Raw genomic sequence first — 13,988 nt, 5'->3', positions numbered from 1 at the left:
CGATCAAAGAATTTGAATCCAGACCCACACAATGGTAGAAATGTGGGGGCCCTTTTCCCTGGAGCAGATCGACTCACACTATTTTCCACCACACATCCCTCCAGAAAGAAAGTCTAGCTCCCAGATAAGCTAGGCAACCCAAGGTAGGCCTAAGCCTTGGGTGGCAGGGAGGTCAAAGGTCACTTGGATTTGACCTGAAGGGAAAGCCAAGGTTGAGGTGGGACTATTATTAGAGTGGGGAGGGAGGGCAAGCCATATTAGAGGCTGTTTATAAATAAGCAATGTTCCACCTCATCACATCACATGCGTGACGACAGCTTAGTTTAATAAGTTGATCATAAAAAAGAGGCTCAGTATTAAAATTATGTGCTGGGTTGGAATTTGCATTGTGCCACGCAAATCACAGGTACATTTCATCAGATAAATTTCTTTCTTTTTGTTATCATAACATTTCTCTCTGTACATTCTCAAGGCACATGTATATCCTACCAGTGAAAAATTAAAATGGAGTGGAGCCTGTTAAATAGTGATCTAACTATGGGAAATTATTTTTGAAAAGAGCTCTGTTATTAGCAGTAATTTAAATAAAAAATCTGCAAGTGTAAAGAAATCACCCTGACAACACTGAAATATACTCTACATCAACAATTATACCAACAATCATAAGATTAGGGTAGTCATAATATTAGGCAATTGTGTTGTTATTTAATCAAATTAAATGCACAAATCTTTTTAAGTGCCTCGTTACTAATTACTTCATTCACCTGTTACAAATAATGTATTTCAATAGTTAGAATGTGAATTGCATATTATGTGTTGTTACTGTAGGTAGGACAATCCATGTTTGTCCTACCTAGCAACAATGCATTCTAGAGCTACATGTTCATTGTATATGTACATGTATGCTAATTACTTTTCGCTCATTCTAATTTCTTTTCACTTCATTGGACATGCACTTCTCATTTCTAGCTTTCAAGGGAAAATATTAAACAAATTGTAGTTTGTACAGAAATCATTCTTACAATGATTCTGACTTCCTGACTTTAACTCGCAATAATTCCCACAAAAAATAGCTTGTATCCCTCTTAGGCTACACCTGTACATGTACATGTACAGTACATGCTAATTTTAGAACTGTAGTGGTCGGTTCAAGTAGTTTTCATGAATTATATAGAAAAAACAGGCAAAAGTACAAAGCAAGTCAAAACTCATGTGTAGTCATATTTAATGTGTGCCTCGCAGCTCATTATTTCTCTAACTTGCTTGCATAAGTCTCGGGCCATTATTCGGCGACCGTGAGTGGCAGGAGGTTGATAATAGAGGAATAAAAGCGGTCTTTTCATGACCGAGATTAAACGCCCCGCGCTCCTTTTATGCTGCCACTCTGCTCCAATTTGTCAAAATGAGTGATGAAATCATAACACGCGTTATTGAAGCCATTGTTAACGACTTTTCGCTCTTGTGTGAACGTTCGCTGACAATGAATTTGAAGTGCCATCAATGGAGCGTCTATTGAAGTTAAAGGGCAATTCAAGCTTGATAGCAACTAAGTTTGCAGGCACAAACCCTTACATGTCTTTTTAAAGCTTAGGTCTGAACTCTGAATTGCGAGACTGTTTAGAACTACTCCTGTAAAGGGCAAGGCTGTATTGTACACGTAGCTCGTCCTAGAGGAGAATGACGAGAGTCGTCCACAAACACATCATAAATGACAAATTAAAATTAAAATCTATTTAGTTATCTCAGATTGTTTATCTTTAATATTCCTCTGATTTCTCAGACACACACTTTTTTAAACTACCAAGCAACAAGCAGTTTGTTGTGGGGTTTTTGTAAAGGGGGTCTTGATTGGACTGACATTTCTGGGGTCTATCTTTAAGTTTTTCAAAACTTTTTTTTTGGGGGGGGGGGGGAGAGAGAGGTCTGGACTTGAAATTTTTGAGCCAATGGGCCCTAGCCATCTTAGTGCCAGGTCCTTTATAAGGGCTCATTCACATACATGTAGGATGCCGTGAATTGCAAGTTCTTCTTTGTTTAGCTTTCAATAATGACATTAAGCCGCTTAAAGGCAATATGCAATTTGCGGTATAGAAATATCTTATTATTATTATTACTATCAATAATGCGATTCGCTTCTCATTTTCACAACTTATAGATATAACTCATGAGTACCAGTATGCATTGTGTACAGCTACATTTTTGTAACTGTTTTCGGCCATCCCGGCCAACACAGGAACAGCAACAACAATGCTGTGGTCTCTCATGTTATGTGTCATTAAGCCTTTAAGGTTGGAATGCCCTTTAATGGGATACTAAACTAGCCGGCCATCCACGCTCTATCACCCTTCATGAATCAGACAAGTACGGAACATCAATTTTGTCAGGTCGCGGAATGTGAATATTTATTCGGAGGTGAGAATTCATTTCTTCACCTATTTTTTTTCCTGCCATCGCGAGGTGAAACGGTACAGATGTAATTGTAAGAGTGGGACTGTCTTGATTTGGCTAGAAAAACATCCTCCTCTAAACATGTGGCAAATGCTTGTATTGGGTCCAAGAAGAAACACGAAGTACTGAATCTGATAAAGTCAGTCTAAACTAATTTCATTCAATTTTCAAAGAAGACAAACAAAATAACAAAGTTGAAGAAGCAGGATAATAATCAAAATGATTTTTGTAAATGATTCTCTAATTTTATATCATTGTTTTCCAATATTGTAAATGTATTAAATAAAGCCCCACTGTTGAAGAGGGGGGGAAAAATCCCTTTTCATTAATAGGGGTTGTTTAAAGAGTACTTGTAAATTGTCCTCAGACCTTCATGTGTATCTATTCACATCCATATTTCAATTTTGTTATGAAAGATTTTTTACCTTCATACATGTATGTAATTCATACAATTTTGTTTTAATTTGTTCTGAGTCAAGAGATATTGCAAGTAGTAGAGATTGAAATCTATGTGTGTGGCATGTAATCCTGCCTTGCCTGACAATCATCATAACTCTGTTCTGCATGAGAACTCTTGTCCGAGTAAGGGACTCTCAGTTATAACCTAGGCTACATGTACTGTAGCTAAAAACAAATGTATTCTATATCAGCATGACTATTGTAGCATGACAAAAACCAAGGAATAATGCTAACCACTTGCTTACCATAACTCAGGAGAGATTATTAAGACTCTGAGTCCTACTGTATTTAAGGGGAAGGAGTACAGTACAGGTTGCATACATGTTTCTTTTGGGGGAGGCATATTATGAAGGGAAAAAGTTAACTTTATATATGAACATTTATTTTATAGTTGACAGAGTCCAAGGGTAATATTACAATGAATAGAGACTCAAAATCTATGTGGCATACACATGTGGAGATTGTGGACCATAATGACCTGGAGTGACCACAAACCTTGACAACCATCCTACCCTGATTTGCACTTGAAATCTTGTCTAAGGATTGTATGACCTAGCAGCAACAGATCTACAGTGTATGCTACAAGCATTCTGACCATCAAATACATGGTGTTTATGGGAAAGAACATTTATAAACTTCAACAACCTGTAACCTGTTAGTTCTAACCTTTATACAGTATGATGAGGCCCTACAGTGTAAATGTACAGTATAAAACCTTTCTTCATCTTTATTTTTCTTTTCTTTTTACTTCTTGTGAGAAGTGGGCTAAAATTCAAAAGAATAGAGAGACTCCAATCTGCTACATGTATGTGTGTGGCATACACATGTGTGTGGACCATCATGACATGAGATGACTTTATAGTTTAAACTTGACAACCATCCTACTTCGCCTTGCACTTGAACCCTTGCCTAAGGTTTGTATGACCTAGCAGCAACAGGTCTACAGTGTTAGCTAGCTGTATTCTAGTGTATTCTGACCATTCTAATCTGATACATGTACATGACAACAACTCAAAACAGATGAATTTGATACGTAGGTACTGTACATAGTTTTTATCGAAAAGAACATTTATAAACTTCATAAACCTTTTAGTTCTAACCTTTATAAAGTATGATGAGGCCCTACAGTGAACATGTACATGTATAAAACATTTCTTCATCGTTTTTTTTCTTCATTTTTTGACTTCTTGTGAGAAGTGGGCTAAAATTCAAAGGAATAGAGAGACTAAAATCTATGTGTGTGGCATACACATGTGTGTGGACCTTCATGACAGGAGATGACTTTAAAGTTTAAACTTGACAACCTCCCTACCCCGCCTTGCACTTGACCCTTGACCCCCACCCACCCAAGTTTCAACAAGAATTCTCACATTACAGGAAGTAATTAACTGCACCATGTCCAGTGCATACTGGGATATATTGGGATGGCCTACATTTGTAGGTAGGTTAGGTTCTGGACTTCTGGTAAAGATTTGATCCTTTCATGACAATCACTCCACATTTTGGCTCGATAAATTTTTATTCAGAGGCCAGGAATTTTAAAAGGAAAATAAACTAATAATATTGGGAACATGTAGAGATATTCAAAATCAAGATTTATAAAAATTGGGCCACTTTTTTGACATTCTCACCCTTGTTTTAATTGTCTTCAGAGATATTACATTTTATTTCAACAATTTAGCCAAAAAAGGGAAAGTATTACTGTTGCCCAATTGTGATCAATTTAGCCCTAAAAATAATTCCTGTCCTGAAAGGGTTAAAGCATGGGGACATTTAGCATCTAGTAAAAGGTGGAGTTTTATTAAAGATGATACATGTAAATAACTTTGAGCTATCTCATTCTTTAAATTTGAAAGAATAGGCCAACCAGAGATGAAATGTTCCCTGAATAATGATTTCTCATCAAATGCCCCTATATTCAAAATAAGAAAGAGACCAAACTCTTGTGCCACATGTTATACATACATGTATGTCTGTGTCCAGTAAATGCAACTGTCAGTGTCAGGAAAACACTGAGTTAATTTCTTCTCATTTTGATGATTCCCAAATCTCAGAGTACCTTGTATTCTTACATTATGTCCTTTTCACATTCAACCTTTTCCCATTCCTTCCCCACAATTTCTTTCACAAATTGGAGTATTGCACTGTACTGGTAACTTGTATGTATACCGGAAGCCCTTGCAGAGATTACCATGTCTAAAACCAACTGCAAACATTAGAACGAAGCAATGGGACCACACACCACAGGGCCTTTGTTTCAAGAGTTGGGAAACAGAAACCACACAAAGAACTGGACAAATATGGATGACCAAAAGTTAAGAAACCGCCATGAGGAATGAAAGATGAAGATGTGCAAGAATTATAAAAGAAAGAATGTTGAATTTGATAGCCGTGAGCTATACAAGTACATGTACTGTTCATTCATTGTACTAAAATAGCTGATTTACAATGGACCTTCGCATGTATATTACTCAATTGGAGAGACTTTTTGGAAAACAATCAGAAATACAGCTCTCGATTTTTAAATTTTATCCGTGGACCTTAAAAATTGTGGATTTTACACATGGACCCATTCATACAGAGCAAACATGTAGATGGATGTGTTGTTTACAACTAATTCAATCATTTACATCATTTACCTGTATATTCTACATAAATGCTACAGTGAGGGGGGGGGGTTGCTCACGCGGGGCCTTTACTGTGGAATGGCTCTCCCTTGAAAGAACCATAAAAGCAGATCAGATGAAGCGTTTAAAAAGAATCTTAAAACATACAACCATGAATCTGTTTAATTCAGTACCGGTATAACTGTTCTGTCCTTTTGGTATGTTCTATCTTTAATACTGTACTTCTGTTCCTTTGTTCATAATTGCAGGTGCTTTTATGTGATCTCTTTTTGTTTTTTGTTTCACAAATGTGCCTGTTTCAAGTGGATTTGGTGCCTTACAAATCTCATTTTCTATTATCCTTATTATAAATTACGGACGTGTAGGCGTATCACTCTACAAGTATTACATGTATACCAGAAGTCTTGTTTTGAAATGTTCTGTTGTCACCACTCACTGGTTCGGAAGGACATAGACATGAATGGGTTTAATGAGAAATGGACATTAAAGTAACAGGGGGGTATAGCCTCTGGAATCACTCATTGTAATCAATAGAAGAATAGGAATCTTTACTTATCAGTTACAAAAGGAGCGTGGCAGGTAATACAATAGCTCTCTATTTTTTGCTGTGTCTCTGTCTGTCTCACTCTCTTTCTCTTTCTCTCTTTCTCTCTCTCTCTCTCTCCCACGCACACACACATATTCACACGGACACCCACACTCACTCTCACCAATATACACACTCATGTGCCCACAAACACCCCCTCTTAAAATATGTAGTCTACTCGACAAAACATTTTATTGCCGCGTAGAGGTGTTTTTCCTTGTCAATCTTCTTTCAACTATTCTTTTCTAGAGACATTTATGATCCGAAATTCAGATAGTAGCTGATCATGCACAAAACAATCTTCACATACTTGGAATCTATACCATCATTAGATGTTTACAAAACAAAGATATTTTTGTGGTATCCACTAGAGTCTGAGGACAAAGACTAACGTCCTTGTGTAATGCCACCCACAGACTTCATTGATATCTCCTTAGCACCTCTTTCTCACCAAATTACACATGCACACAATACACATCTTATTTTGACGGATCCCACTGTCTCTGATCTCTTTCTTTTTTCTTCTTTTTGGCTAACTAACTCTGAGTTCAGTCTTCAAGAATCTTTAGCATACAGTAGCTACACAAATGATTACTATTTCCGTATGTGCCCTCCAACTTTGGAACAAACTTCCCCACGGAATACGTGAGTCCCGATTTTGAGAAGCCTTCAAGAGTAAACCTAATATCTGTTCAATATGTAATGTAATTACATTTTGTTTGTTAATTTATAAAGCGCTATATCAGTATTATGAATGTTATAAGGAATTAGTTATTAGAATTATGTATCATCATAAACAGTATATTGTTGTAACTTGTAGGTTTACATTACTTTGTATTTTTGTATTACAAAGTTTTGGTATGGGGTCATGAATTTGGTTCAAATTAACATATAGGAAGCATATATGCGTCCCTACAATATTCATTGATCGTTGTCCCGGTGAAATCGAGTCTAAAGTTATGAAATTATAAATAATAAACTCTTCATGTTGTATAGCTCCCTCTCAAGACCAAGATATTAATTTAGCTATGAAACAATGTTTCTTGACTGAAATCGACCGATTAGCTATTCCCATTTGGAAATTATATCACAACTACATACAGTATTCTGAGATTTTCATGGTCGCAGCTACAATGTACATGTACCATTGTACGGCCGTAGGCGCTATTGGAAATTTATCAAAATTTACCGGGAGTACCAGTAAATTTTTATATTCAATTTTTCTCGAAAACAGAAGTGTTTTAGGGGTTAAATTTTTGAGTGCTTATAATACATCCACAGGGGCATCCAAATATATCAAAATTGTAAAGATTCACTATCCACCCAATTTTCAAAATTTCCCAAAACTTTGTATTACCTTTAAGTGATTAGAAACATTGTATCAAGCACTTTATAAATGTAATATGTATGTATGTTATTATTATTACCGGTACTACATGTATAGTCTTTAATGTCATTTTGACTCTTATCACATAGGCCTACATACATGTAGTACATGTGAAAGCAGTTCTAAATAAAGCAATAGGGGGAGGCAGTGAGAATTATTTTTTTTTTTTTTTTTTAAAGATTGAGAAGCAAAAAAAGAGAGGTTTGAATGAAAAAATAGATAATTTTTAGATACAACTAAAGCTAATCTCAATTAATACGAGGGCTCCACACTAACTTTTGGGGGAGGAAGTCCAGATTGAACTATTTAGTCCGTAGACCTACAGTATGCATGAGAACTATGTAACTACAAAATTTTAAAATGGGAGGGGGGGGGGGGGTCTGGACTCAGAATTTGGGTGCCCATTTGTCCTGGGAATCTGATAGTTTCAAGTCCTTGTATACAAATACATTTCCTACATTTCCAGACTGTATAAGAAATTAAGATATATATAGAAAAATTGCTTGCACCTGTAACATTTTCCATATACTGCTTTCAACATTTTTAAATGTAGGACTTTAATGCATAAATTGGAAGAACTGCACACTAACAAACATGAGGGAAGATGAGGCCTGTAAAATTCACTTTTCATAGTACAAGTGTTTACGTTGACATGTATGAATACGAGAAGAACACTCTCAAGAGGTGAATCTTTCTTGGAAAAACAATTCCACATCAAATTGAGTACTGGCCGGCCGTGCAACTCACTAAGGAGTAAACTGTGTGGAAACAATTGTCAAAGATTGTTTATGCAGTATATAAGAAGTGGTGCATGACACTTGTGAATGATCAAAATGAAAGGAAATTCACTCAATCTTGCTGAAAATAATGTGCAATGTACCGGTACACTAATGGATGAGGAACTACATTGTACCCACATGTACATGTAACTAAACACATGTTCGGTATACAGCTGTGGTCGAAACTTTTCAGCTATTCGTCGTCATACAATGTACTTTGTTTAGAAGGGCACTGATTTGAAGAAGTTGGAAGTCGCTAGGCAACTACCAGTAAACAAGTTAAAAAACCCATCTGTAGAGTATGGTTTGTTGAAATGCCAGCAGAAATTTAACAAATGTTTGCAGTGTAAATGCTAGCTCTATTAACATCTGTGAAAAATTTCGGTTTGGGGTCACATGACTCTCTTTGCTTTTGTGCAATTGCATGCAGAACAACGACAAGTCGCGCTTGCACACTACTCATCAAAAAAGCAAAGTAAGCAAACACTGACATTTTTTAATGGGTTTTTCCAGTATTGTAAATGGCAAAAACCTAAGGGATTTTCAAAATGTTTTTTTGAGCTGTGTAAATGGGCCTCATGTGACCTTACAAAGAGCTATAATTTGACCACAAATCGCTTTCAAACAATTGCATTGTGTTCTGTTTTGCAAAATATACGATTTATCTGATTTGGTTGAATGGTCAACTAATGGAAAAAGCTCTGGACCCCCAAAGTTGACCTTTTTTCAAACATAGGATGTGTATGTAAAATACAACAAAAAACAATGTAGCAGCCGAGGATTTCAACCCATAGCGCATATCGGTAGACAAATTAAATTTTTTGCAGGACCAGTGTGAAATGAGCACCAAAATCAATGGAAGCAGTATTCAATTTTTCTGTTGGCATTGATTAAGATTTCATTTAATTTCATTGAATTTTAAGAGGGAATAACAAGATTTCTTGAAAATAACATTTCTGAATAAATGATGATAATATGGCACAAGGTGAAAGAATAGAAATTATTTATAGCATCCAGCATATACATGTAGTCTAATTTTAGTGGTTTTGCATAGATGCACATACAATAATACAACTTGCAATAAGCAGCAACACTGCCAGTGCTACATGCATGTGATTTAATGCTGATGAACCTGAATACATGTACATGTAGGCACATGTATGTTTTTGACAACAGTAATAGCAATGCAAATGAGCAAGACGACATAGGAGAATTTAAAATGATAATAGAGTTACACATTATAATAATGATGATGATGGTGGACTGGTGGTGACGATGATAATGAATAAATGATGATGATGATGAAGATGATGATGAAGTTCATGATGATCATTTATGAAGATGATGATGATGATGATCATAATGATGATGATGATGATAATGAATGAAGAAATGATGATGATGATGATGATGATGATGAAGTTGATGATTGAGGAGCATAACGATAATTATCTGAAGGGTTTACCACAATGCCTAAAATCACTATTTATTATTGACACCAAGGACTCAAACAACTACATGTACCTGTACAGGTAGATGATGCTCTATGATGCTGGATTTTGTTTTGTTTATGATCATTAATGTAGTTTGTGGTATACATGTACATGTACATGGATCATTGGGGATGGTTTCCTGCCACAACAGTAGGAAGTAAAAGATGATGGTGGTTGTGCTGGTGGTGGTTGTGGTGGTGGTGGTGATGATGGTGGTGGTGGTGGTGGTGGTGGTGGTGGTGGAGGTGTTGGTGGAGGTGGTGGTGTTGGTGGAGGTGGAGGTGTTGGTGGAGGTGGTGGTGTTGGTGGAGGTGGTGGTGTTGGTGGAGGTGGTGGTGTTGGTGGAGGTGGTGGTGTTGGTGGAGGTGGTGGTGTTGGTGGAGGTGGTGGTGTTGGTGGAGGTGGTGGTGTTGGTGGAGGTGGTGGTGTTGGTGGAGGTGGAGGTGTTGGTGGAGGTGGTGGTGTTGGTGGAGGTGGTGGTGTTGGTGGAGGTGGTGGTGTTGGTGGAGGTGGTGGTGTTGGTGGAGGTGGTGGTGTTGGTGGAGGTGGTGGTGTTGGTGGAGGTGGTGGTGTTGGTGGAGGTGGTGGTGTTGGTGGAGGTGGTGGTGTTGGTGGAGGTGGTGGTGTTGGTGGAGGTGGTGGTGTTGGTGGAGGTGGTGGTGTTGGTGGAGGTGGTGGTGTTGGTGGAGGTGGAGGTGTTGGTGGAGGTGGTGGTGTTGGTGGAGGTGGTGGTGTTGGTGGAGGTGGTGGTGTTGGTGGAGGTGGTGGTGTTGGTGGAGGTGGTGGTGTTGGTGGAGGTGGTGGTGTTGGTGGAGGTGGTGGTGTTGGTGGAGGTGGTGGTGTTGGTGGAGGTGGTGGTGTTGGTGGAGGTGGTGGTGTTGGTGGAGGTGGTGGTGTTGGTGGAGGTGGAGGTGTTGGTGGAGGTGGTGGTGTTGGTGGTGGTGGTGGTGTTGGTGGAGGTGGTGGTGATGGTGGTGGTGGTGATGGTGAAGGTGGTTGTGTTGGTGGTGGCAGTGGGGATGATGAAGAAGATGATATTGATAGTGATCATGAATCATAATCAAGATAATGATAATTATAAATTGATGATGATGATAACGATGATGAAGATGATGAAGATGATGAAGATGATGATGATGATGATGATGATGACTGTGCTGACCATAATCACACTAATGGTGATGATACTGATGATGAAGATGACTATGATATTAATGATGATATTGCAAAGAATATTTTAATGATACAAATGCTAAGAATGATAACGAAGATGATAATGATGATGAAAGACATTAATGATGATTATAATGATCATGATGGTAATGATATGCTGACAACCCAATGTTCTGCTCCATTTTTGAATGTAATTATGCATCTCATTCAACTACATTATATTTACAAATTATTATTTTATCAACATTTAATATTTTGTAAATAAATCACGAAAATCAACTTACATATAATACTCTCTGTAATATATCACTTACAGTAGGACTACATGTAAGACAAATGCTACCAGTACCTTTACTGTCAATCTTGACCAATCCAGATGTTGTCTCATTACAATTACATACACTCAAACTCTCTCCATTTTTTTGCAATCAGGCTTTTTTTTTGGTGGCACAAATTAAAGTTACCATCTTCTCTCTTGTCTTCCTCCCCCTCTATAGCTCTATTATAAAGACGGTAAATATTTACATTTCAAATATAAGTTTAATTAGCCCTCCGAAAATTCTAAAAGATCCAAATGATCCTCTATATGATCCTCTATATGATCCTTTTTCATGGAGTTGACATCCAACTCGTTCCCCTACGAGTGGGTCTGAGCTCAAGATCTTAGCTCTACACTACGCATCTTGCCTGCCTCATCTTCCCCACTCGCAAGGGTCTCACTCTCGTCGCAAAAATATAGAAAATCAGCAGCTAAAAAATCAATGTCTCAAGCTCGCACCGCAAGATCATACAAATATCTGGTACACTCACCTTTCTTTTTCTTGCTCACTGTCACAAAAATGTATAATTTCCCTTACAGATTCAGCTGTTTTGATGTAGACTTCGGACAATCCATTGAAACAAAATGACCACGCATACAATACAATACGCTGTGTACGGAAGTTTTGAACTGGACGTCGTATGTACACATTCACAATTGTACACAAAAAACTATTGAGAAGTTTTGCCCGTCGGCGAACCGCTGTACCCCGATACCAGCCTCTCGTAATCTCAGCATCGCACTGCACGGATGAGAGAGCTCAATGACATATCCCGTCATGCATTGCAAGGCCTTCGTTTTTGGTCAAATTTCTTGATCTGTTGCAAAATACTCTTATTTTTATGACTTTTGTTATTGTGTTATGCGAGAGAATAGTGATTGGAGGGGTCAGGGAGACGGCGGATAATGTTGATGGTGCGTGGTGGTGCTGGTGATGGTGGTGGCGAACTGGCGACAATGGAGGTTGTGGTGGTGGTGGTGATTGTGGTTGAGGTGGTGGTGCATGGTGGTGGTGGTGGTGGTGGTGGTAGTGGTATTGGTGGTTACGATGGTGGAGGATGTGGGTGGTGGTGGTGGTGGTGGTGGTGGTGGTATGGTGGTAATATCAGAGGTGGTAGCTAGTGCACGGTGGTTGTGATTAGTGGTGGTAAATGGTAATGTTGTTGCACGGTAATGATATATGGTGGTGCTAGTGGTGGTGATGGTGATAATGGCGGTGGTGCCAATCGTGGGTGTGGAATTGGTGTTGGAGGAGGAGATGCTGGTAGTGTTGACGGTGCTAGTGATGGTGGTGGTGGTGATGGTAGTGGTATTGGTGGAGTAGGTGGTAGAGGTGCAGGTGGTGGTGGTGCTGGTGATAACGCTGATGGTGGCGGGGGCATATGAACAGTAAATGTCGAGGTGGGGGTGGTATAACTAATGGAATTAGTGGTGCTGGTGGGGTAGGCGTAGTGGTGGAGGTGTTGGTGTTGATATTTGTGGTTATAAAAGTGGTGGTGCATAGGGGAAGTAGTGATGGAGTAGTGGTGGTGGTTTTGGTAACGGGCTAACGGCAGTGGTGGTATTGATGGCAGTGATGGTACGTGGTGGTGATTGTGGTATAGAGCACAGCTGGGCCTTAGATGTAGACGTGGTGATGTTGTGATAATAATTATGATGGTAATGGTGGTGGTCAATTTTGAAGTGATGGCGGCATTTCATTAGTCTCAAACTGTCCTTAGTCTCAAACACCGTTATGAAAATTTGATAAAAGAACATTTTTACCAACAAAACACCACTAAAAGTTATACACCGATAATTACATATAGTAGAATAGATGTATTGTTTAGGAAATGTTGAAGAACATAAACTATGAACATTTTTAAGAGATTCGATTTTTTACAAGTTTTATGCAAGAGGGGTAAAAACTTAAATTGTATTCACCTTAGCCAGAATTTAAAGTAGATTTTACAGAATATGAAATATGATATAATAATTAATTCAAATAGGTAAATATAGTACTGGTATGCCCTTATATTCAGGTACATGTAGATTCATGTAAAAATCCTTTTGACCTAAATATATGCGGGCTTTAGCAGATATGAAACCATGACATCATGATTAATTTTAAAATACCAAAAGAGATTTAGGCCTAGGGGAACTTAATTAGGTGTATGGGCACAAGTTGCGCCAGGAAGTGACATCTCTTGACCAAATGTCGACTTTTTAGTATCAACATTTGGCGAGTGAGCGAAGCTAGCGAGGAGATGTACATGTATTTGTACACTTTTATAATAAAAAAAAGGGGGAAAATAATGTAATTTAGTCATCACAATCTAGTAGATAATATAAAATGATATGTGAATCATCTTCGTGCTGCTGATCATGTGGTCATCCAGAGTTCTTGGGTGGGGCGGGGGCTGCAGCCCCTTAGACCGCCGCCGTATACGCCTATGAGCGTAAAATAATAATCTGTGACGAAGGATAACTTTTTGTAAAAAGTTATGCACTCTCCTTGACAGCCTATTCTCTTCTTATTTAATAGAACAACTTTTTTGATATTTTTGAACCCAATTGACTAGAATTCATGTCACCTTTTAATATCGTAGATTCAAATTATCAAATATATATTCGAACATGAAAAGAACCTATTAATTTTATTGGTAGATACTTTTGAGAGTGTTTTTGTTGATGAGGAGAATGATAATGATAATAATAAAGAAATAAATTATTATAAA

General features: G+C 38.0%; 1 long non-coding RNA gene across 1 annotated transcript in view; it reads right to left on the bottom strand.

The window, feature by feature from the left end:
* The window catches only part of LOC115921063, a 37,966-nt gene extending 25,970 nt beyond the window's left edge, over positions 1-11,996 (bottom strand). Inside the window, exon 1 of the long non-coding RNA XR_004062721.1 lies at positions 11,763-11,996. This is a non-coding gene — a long non-coding RNA (uncharacterized LOC115921063). The remainder of the gene's footprint in view (positions 1-11,762) is intronic.
* Positions 11,997-13,988: the final 1,992 nt, after the last annotated feature.

This window comes from Strongylocentrotus purpuratus, unplaced genomic scaffold (genome assembly GCF_000002235.5).
Source record: "Strongylocentrotus purpuratus isolate Spur 01 unplaced genomic scaffold, Spur_5.0 spur5_scaffold_1, whole genome shotgun sequence".
NCBI classification, from domain to species: domain Eukaryota; kingdom Metazoa; phylum Echinodermata; class Echinoidea; order Camarodonta; family Strongylocentrotidae; genus Strongylocentrotus; species Strongylocentrotus purpuratus.
Note: the sequence above shows the minus strand (reverse complement) of the source record. Positions and strands in the feature narration are given on the sequence as shown.